Source organism: Rhincodon typus, chromosome 11 (genome assembly GCF_021869965.1).
Source record: "Rhincodon typus isolate 14 chromosome 11, sRhiTyp1.1, whole genome shotgun sequence".
Lineage (NCBI taxonomy): Eukaryota > Metazoa > Chordata > Chondrichthyes > Orectolobiformes > Rhincodontidae > Rhincodon > Rhincodon typus.
Window position 1 is genome coordinate 57,258,299 of NC_063342.1, and position 9,141 is coordinate 57,267,439.

Below are 9,141 nucleotides of genomic sequence, written 5' to 3' on the forward strand. Positions count from 1 at the left end.
CTAGCAGTGACCCTGTTTGGAAAATAGAGATTGTGTGAAAGCAGAACTGAGCCTCAGCCCTGGTCATCCCTGCAGTTAATAGGTTATGACCCTCAGTTTCTATGCGTTCAGATGAAGAATGATCACATGGACAAATCACCAAAGGGTTTCTGTTCTCTTTCTAACTTCATGCGGCTTAACTTAGTATCTTAAGGGCAGAAATGAAGACAAATATTGATAAATGCACATTATTTTATTTTAATTTGTGAATAAAGATATTGATTTCTTTTGTTAACATTGTTAAAGGACTGTCCAAACTATATGACATAAACTATTTGACTATGGAGAGAACAGTGCTAAAGTCTCTTCAGATAAAGCCAGAAGAGTATCAGTTATCATGTAAAATGGACAGGACCGGTCATCATTCAGTCCTATCAAGTCCATGTCATAGAAAAATGAACCAGCTTAACCTAATAATTGATATGGCTTGAATGAGAGGAGAAAATGTGTATAAATCTTAATAAGCTGAAATTTCATGTAACATTAGAAGGAATTAAATGGAAAATAGTGTAAAACAGTAGTAACTGGAGGATTTGGGAAATATTGGCTGCATAAAATTTAGTTATTGCTCTAGCCTGCCATAAGAGGGCAGCAAATCATGATTCCAGGATGATTAGCTTATTCTTGGTTCTCGAAATGAACATTAAGTTCCCCAATTTTCTGACTGAGACTTTTACTGCTTGGCCTTCAAAGTTTGAAACAAGAGACAAAAAGCACAAGCAAGTAGTGAGAAGAAAAGGAAGATAGGTAAGAGAAATTAAATCAGTATGACTTATCTGGGGTAATCAATGCACTTTAGACAGTGATCTCACTATCCTGGAATCACCATCTGAAGACTGGCTAACATTTATTATTGGTCTTCTTGATTAAAATAATCCCATAAATTGTGCTTATTTTTTCATTTACAACTAGTAATTTACTGATATTTTGTATGTAATGATTTAGATTATTTTCATAATGTTTTAAACCCCATGTAATGTGAATAAACCGAGTTCAACTCACCAATGTCTCTATCCAACAAAATAGTGATCAAAGACAAAGGGTGGTGGTAAGCAGGCTGTTTGTGAGATTGTAAGTCAGTGTTAAGTGGCATATCACATGGATCAGTGCTGTGTCCCTTATTGTTCGTGATGTATATAAACAATATTGAAGAAAATGTGAGGAGGATGATAAGTTGCGAATGACATGAAGATTAGTCAACCAGTTGACAGGATTGGTCAGATGGTTTGATCAAAGTCAGATTCAATTTAATTCTGATAAATGCAAGGTGATGCGTTTTGGAAGCAGTGACAGCACAAGGGAGTACTCAATAAATGGCAAGACACTAGGAAGCTCAGAGGAACAGATGTGGAGGTGCTGGTGTTGGACTGGGGTGGACAAAGTCACTTGACCTGATGAAGGACCAGTGCTCCAAAAGCTGTGATTTCAAATAAACCTGCTGGACTATAATCTGGTGTGTGACTTCTGACAGAGGAACAGAGTTTGTCCACAGATCCCTGAGGGCAGGGACAAATTAATAGGATAGTTAAGGAGACATACAAGACACTTGACTTTATCAGTCACAGCATAGATTATAAAAGCAGGCAGATTATATTGGAGCGGTACAAAGCTTTGGTTAGGCTCCAGCTGGAGTACTGTGTGCTGTTCTGGTTGCCTCATATAGAAACAATGTGATTGTATTGGAGTGGGTGCAGACGAAATTCACCAGGATGTTTCCTGGGTGGAGCACTTTATCTGTAAGGAGAAGCTGGATAAGCTTAACTTGTTTTCTTTACAACTGAAAAAACTGAGAGGGGACTTGACTGAGCCGTGTAAGATAATGAGGGAAATGGACAGAGCGGATAGAAACCAGCTGATGTCCTAGATTGAAGGGCTAATAACAAAGAGGCTTAGAGGGGATTTGGGGAAAAGAATTCTTACCCAGCAAAAAAACCTCACAATCTTTAAGAAATATTTGGATGAGCACTTGAAATGTTGTAACATTCAAGGCTACGGGCCAAGGGCTAGGAATTGGGACCAGTGTCAATTTAGAGCAGTTTTAGCAGTGCAGCCTTGGTGGGCTGAAGGGCCACTTCTGTACTGTATGATTTTATGTTAAAAAACATGCTGCCTTATGACTACAGGTTAATAGGGTGCAGCTAATTACTTTGAATTAAGTTAAGAAACAACTCCAAAATGAGGAAGAATTTGATTGAAGTTATGAGACCAATCAAAAATTCTTCAGGTTAAGTTGCATATGTGCACTAGGCTGAATACATCTAAGAATGTATACACAGGAATAACCTTCAGTTCTACAATGTGGAAGTGTTTTCTACAGTTGTAGGGAGAAAATATAACACTCAGATGCACAGAGGAAGATTATGAGGGCTAAGCCAAATTTTCTATTCTAAGGGAAATGTTAAAGAAGAGGAATAATGGAGGGGTGGGGGCAGATTGGGACACAGGTACAAAGATCTCAGTGCCATCTAACTTAAAGGTCAAGCAGAACTGGTGTTACTGGACAAGTTTACAGAGATAGGGAGGCTGAGGCCATGGACAGGTAAGAACGTTAAGTTGACATGTTGGGGATCTGAGAAACATGAGAGGTCTGACGTCTGGTGATGATTGTTGCACGAGACTTTGTGCTGACTAAGGTATGGACAACAATGCTATGAATGAGCTGCTTTTGAAGAGTATAGTATCAAAGAATCCCTTTGCAGATGGAAAGTAAATAGACAAGGATTTCAGCAGCCGGTGAGCTGAGACACTGAATGTTGGAATTGGAATTAGTTGATCTTTGTGCTAAGGAGGTTTTGAAACCCCAGTTCAATTTTGAACAGGAAACCAAGATTACGAACAGTCTGGTTCAGCCTGAGACAGAGCCCTGGAGAATTTGGTCAGATTTAAGGGCACAAAGATTGTAGCAGAGGCATGTTGATGGGGTGCAGCTAACATTTAACTGGAGGAACATTTGGCTTAACCATGACTTGACGTTGGACACGCAGTTTGTCAGTGAAGATGTGGAGAGATAAAAAACTGAAAGAACCGCAAAAACAGAAATTGCTGTAGACACTCAGCAGGTCTGGCAGCATCCATTAAGAGAAAACAGAGTTAACATTTTGGGTCCAGTGACCCTTGTTCAGAATTGGAGAAATATAGCCAGGAATCATCAGCATATGTCATCAATAAGGGGCAGTGGTAAATATTCCTGCTCATCAATCACTACCACAAAGAAGAAGCTAAACTAGCAGTAACAGGAATTCCACAACGTCCACATTATCCTTTGAGTCACTAACATCCTGACTTGGACATGTATAGAGAGAGAAAGTGCGTGGGAGAGGGAGTGGAGATTATTTGTCTTAATCAGCAAGGGATGGAAAAATACTGTGAAGATGAGAAATCAGTTTCATATCTTAGTTACAAAGAAGTCTGAGCGCCTCTTCAATTTATTAGAGTAGGAGTTGGTAGGGAGAGGAGGTTAAGAAGTTGGTCAGTGTTAAAGTAAAGAAGCGTGACATAATTGTTGTTCTAAGGATGATCGTTGACTTGTGTGGGATTCTATCAGGCAAGGTCAATCCTCAGAATTTAAAGTGGTTAAGCCAGCTGTGTCTCAGGTTTTCTTGTGTTTCCCTTTTCAAATAGACCCTTATTGTGAACTCAGCAGGCGTGGTAGACGGTGATGCTTTTGTTTGAGATGACAGGATGGGAGTAGCCATGCAGAAACTTGAGCCTATTCCATAATTCAATGAAATTATGGATGAACTGTTGCCTGAGTTCATAAACATGCTCTTGCCCCATTCCCAATCAATTGATCCGTTTTAAATTTAACAACTGATTAGCATTAATTTGTAGAGATGATGATTGGGGACAAAATTAACAGATGTAGACAATAAATGTAGATTCATGAAGAAAAGCCAATATGGATTATTAAGAGTAAATCATCTTTATCTAATCTGTTTGAGTTCTTTTGCCAAGGTGACAGAGAGGGTATATGCTAATTGTGCTTTTGATGTAGCACAGATGATAGTGAATGGTTGTGTTCAGACTGGAGGAAGCTGCTTGTGGAGTTCTCCAGGAATTATGGTTCAGATCTTTCCTTTTCTAGACACATATTAATGTCCTGCACACAATGTTATGAAAGGGCATAGAGAGAGCGATGGAATGGAAAGATAAGTTTTGGAGAAGTGTGAAGTGATTCATTTTGGTTGGAAGAATGAGGAGAAACACTGTAGAGTAGGGGTACAATTATAATAGGGATGTGGGAGCAGAGGAACTTGAAATTGCCCCATTAGCTTCCATCTCCAGCTAAGATGGGCAGTGCCTGAAACAATGGCTGTTCCAAGGCTCACTGTGTAATGATGTGCTTTGGAAGATTAGAGTTTAGCCAGGCAGCCCTGAACCAAATGGCTGTAAGCAGCAAGAATCATGGGTGAAACATGTTGGCCAAGCCTGAGATCTTTAATGTGCCTGTTAAAAGTACAGTCATCTAATAATTAAATGTTATTTAAGGACTATGCAGTGTTCAATGATACCAAAAGAGTTCGGTAACAGTAATCCAAGGTCACAATCATTGGAACATGCTCAGAGATCCATAAATAATATATTTATTTGATAACTATTTTTGTTTTATGCTTACGAAATAAAAGTAAATTGGTACAGGATATGTTTTAAATAATAATAATGACAACTGATGAGCACAAAGCCAGTTAATACCTGACTACATTTCTATTTGTAACATGCAAAAAGCAGAATTATTTAAGTACAAGTACTATTATGTTGCAAACAAATGATGCCAATCTTATTTGCTTTGCTCTATTAACTATATGAAGTTTGAACCTTCTAATAAAATTGTTTAGTGCTTGCTGTGGATTCCTTGATAACAACTTATATTTATAAAGCACTTCAATGTAATGAAAGATCCTAAGATACTCTGTAAGGATGTTATGGGACAAAATTATATACTGAGTCTCATAAAGAGACATTAGGACAGATGACCAAAAAAAATCAGTCAAACAAGGAGATTTTAGGCTGCTTATGGAAACTGGAAATAGAGTTTGAGAGTTTTAGGGAGGGAATTCCAGAACTTGGAGCTTTGGCAGCCGAAAGTGCAACCACCAATAACTCTATGACCAATGGTTAATTTCAGGGATGAGCAAAACACCAGAAGTAGAAGGGCACAGATATTACAGAAGGTTGTGTGGCTGAAGGAGATTACAGAGATAGTGAGTGTCAAGGCCACAAGGAATTTGAAAACAAACATGAGAAAAGTTGAGGCTTAACCAGGAACCGATCAGCAGGTACAGGAGTAACCAGGAAGTGGAATTTTGTGCAACTTACGAAATGGGTAGTAGAGCTTTGGATGACCTCAAGGTTATGAAGCTTAGGATTTGGGAGTTCAGTCAGGAGTGTGTGATAATAATCAAAACCCAAGGTACCAAGAGCATCAATGAGGGTGTCAGCATCAGGTGAGAGTGGAGACATGGTGGAGTCACACAATGTTATGCTGGTGGAATGAGGCAATCCTAGCAATGACATGAATATATTATTGAAAGCTCATTTCATGGTCAAGTTAAGTGCAAAAAAATCTGGCTCAGAAACAGAGTTGGTGGTGAGAAAATGAAAGTTACGGTTGAGAACCACTGTCAGTGGTTCTGATCTTTCCAGTATTTAATTGAAGAAAAGTTCTGCACATCCAGTTTTGGATATTGGATTAGCACTCTGATCATTGAAAGACATTGGAGGAGTTGAAAGATGTTGTGGTGAGGGATAGCTAGGTGTTGTTAGCATGTATATGGAAACTGATGCTGCATTTGTGAATGATGTTACTGAGGGGAGAACATAGATGACAAGTAGGAGGGGACTATGAGGTCCTTGAGGACAGGATTGGTAATGCTTTGGGATTAGGTAAAGAAGTGGGCCACCTCTGATTCATTTACCAATTCATTTAATTTGTTGTCCTTTGGTTACTGCTCTAGGCCTCACTTGTGACCCTTACTTCCTTGATTGAAATCCTGAATGATTTTCAACACCTCCAACAAATCTGCATTAACCTTTTTGCTCTAAAGAGACCAATCCCAGATGCTGTACTCTTTCCATGAAACTCAACTCTTGCAACACTGGTAAATATTTGATTTGATTTATTGTAGTCATATGCACATAAGAACAGTGAAAAGTTTTGTTTTGCGAGCAGTACAGGCAGATCATAGCAAGCAAGGACATAAAGATCACAGGATGCTCAGACAGAGCAGGCATACAAGGCAATGGCTGCACAAGAGGTGCACAAAAGCAAGATCAACATTATTTGAAGTTAGAGGGGTCCATTCAGCAGTCTAATAACAGCAGGGAAGAAATTGTTCTTGAATCTGTTGGTGCGTATTTTCAAACTTTTGTATCTTCTGCCTGACTGAAGAGGTTGGAGGAGATTATTATTGGGGTGGGAGGGGTCTTTGATGATGTTGGCAGCCTTTCCGTGACAACGAGAAGTGTAAATGGAGTCCATGGATTGGGGGGGCGGGGGGGGGGGGGGGGGGAGCTGGGGGGAGTGTGGTTGGCTTCCGTGATTGTCTGGGCTGTGCACACAACTTTCTGTAGTTTCTTATGGTCCTGGACAGAGCAGTTGCCGTACGAGTCTGTTATGCACCCAGATAGAATGCTTTCTGTGGTGCATCTGTAAAAGTTGGTGAGGGTCCTTATGGACATGCTGAATTTTCTAAACCACTTGAGGAAGAAGAGGTGTTCCTGTGCCTTCTTGACTGTCATATCTACATGGGAAGTCCAGGACAGATTGTTGTTTATCGCTACTCCTAGGAACTGGACACTCTTGACTCTCCATGCCTCAGCTCCGTTGATGCAGATGGTGGCGTGTTGTCCCCCTTTCTTTCTGAACTCAATGATCAGTTCAGTAGTTTTGCTGATGTTGAGTGAGATTGTTATCATTGTACCATGATACCAAGCCCTCTATCTTCTTTCTGTATTCTGACTCATTGTTGTTTGATATTCCTCCTAACACGGTGGTATTATCGGCAAACTTGTAGATTGCGTTCATATGGAATTTGGCTACACAGTTGTGGGTGTACAGAGATTACTGTTGGGGGCTGAGAACGTATCCTTGAGGGTGCCAGAGTTGAGGATTATCGTGGAGAAGGCGTTGTTGCCTATCTTCACTGATTGCGGTCTGTGGGTCAGGAAGCTAAGGATCCAGTTGCAGCAGGTGGTGCTGATACTCAGGTCTCGCAATTTTGAGATTAGTCTGGTAGTGATAATGGTGTTGAAGGTGGAGCTGTGGTCGATGAGTAGGAGTCTCACATAGGTGCCCTTGTTGTCCAGATGTTCCAGGGATGAGTGTAGGGCTAGGGAAATGATGTCTGCTATGTACCTGTTACTTTGGTAGGCAAATTGCAGTGGACCAAGGTGGGCTAGGAGGCTAGCGTTGTTGTGAGCCATGACCAACCTCTTGAATCACTTCATAATTATGGAGGTCAGAGCCACTGGGCGGTAGTCATTAAGACACATTGCATGTGTTTTCTTTGGTACTGGGATGATGGTGTTTTCTTGAATAATAACAATAAATAATAACAATAAATAATTCTAATAAATCTCCTCTGAATCTTTGGCATCCTACTTTAAGTGTGGTGACCAGAAGAAAACACCAGCTGATGCCAAACCAAAGTTGTACAAAATAGTTAGTAATATTTAGAAATTTTAATTATGTTTAGTATAGGAACATAGGAACAGCATTGGGTCATTTGGCCGTACCATTCAATATGAACATAGCTGATCAAACCCTAATGTTTTTTAAACACCCCATCCCCATAACCCTGTACACCGGAATCAGAAATCTATCAACCTTGACTTCAAACATACTCAAAGACTGAGCTTCCAGAGCGCTCTGTGGCAGAGAATTCCCAAGCTTCACAACCATCTGAGTAAAGGAATAATTCTCATGTTGGACCTAAGTGGCATCCCCCTTATTTTGAAGTTGTGCCCCTGGTTCTAGACTCCCCAGCAAAGGGAAGCATCTCACCTACATCTATCCTGTCTATCCCTGTTAATTATTTTGTAAGTATTAGTGAGATCACCTCTCATTCTTCAAAACTCTAGAGAATACAGGCTTAGTTTGCACAATCTCTCTTCACAGGACAGTTCTGCCATCCTGGAGAAAAGTCTGGTCAAATCAACAAAAGCCTGTTGCTCTCCCTTTATGTCTATAACAATAACATATTTCCTTAGATAAGGAGATCAAAACTGTACACAGTACTCCAGGTGCTGTCTAACTGAGTTCCTATGCAACTTAAGCCAGACTTCATTATTCCTACACTCAAATCCTCTTGCAACAAAAGAAAACATTCCCTTAGCCTTCCTGATAGTTTACTGCACCTTGCATATTAACCTTTAGTAACTTCTCTACAAAGACACCAAGGTCCCCCTGAACATTTACACTTTCCAACTGCTTGCCATTTAAGAAGTACTCTGCAAGTTTGCTTTTCCCACCGAAGTGGATATTTTTCCATATTATGTTCCATCTCCATGTTCTTGCCCATTCCCTAAGCCTGACTTGAAGCCATTTTGCATTTTCCTCACAACACACATTTCCACTTTGTTTTGTATTATCTGCAAATATCTGAAATAAAACATTTGGTCCCAAGTCCAAATCAGTGATCTGTATTGTGAACAGTTGGAGCCTAAATACTGATCCTAATGGTTCCACACCAGTCACAACCTGCAGACATGAGAATGACCCATTTATTTCTACTCTCTTTTTTTCTGTCTTTTAGCCAATTTTTAATCCATGCTTGTAATTTACCTCCTATCTCATGTGTTTGAATGTTTCTAACCAGCCTCCTGTGGGGAAATTTATCAAAAACCTTCTGAAAATCTATGTATACTATATCGTTCAGCTCTTCTTTGTAAGTTTTGTTGGTGGCATGTTCAAAAAACTCCAACAAGTTTATCAAACATAATTTTCCATTTGCTAACCCATGCTGACGATGCCCAATCAAATCATTATCAACCAAGTGTCTACTTATCCCATCAGAGATAGTAGGAACTGCAGATGCTGGAGAATCCGAGACAACAAGGTGCAGGGCTGGATGAACACAGCAGGCCAAGCAGCATCATAGGAGC

General features: G+C 40.0%; 1 protein-coding gene across 1 annotated transcript in view; it reads left to right on the top strand.

Moving 5' to 3' along the window:
* The first annotated feature begins 677 nt into the window (after positions 1 to 677).
* Positions 678 to 9,141, top strand: part of LOC109933410 (map3k7 C-terminal like) — a 70,468-nt gene continuing 62,004 nt past the window's right edge. Inside the window, exon 1 of the mRNA XM_048603348.1 lies at positions 678 to 786. The gene's annotated coding sequence lies outside the window, so the exon portion shown is untranslated. The remainder of the gene's footprint in view (positions 787 to 9,141) is intronic.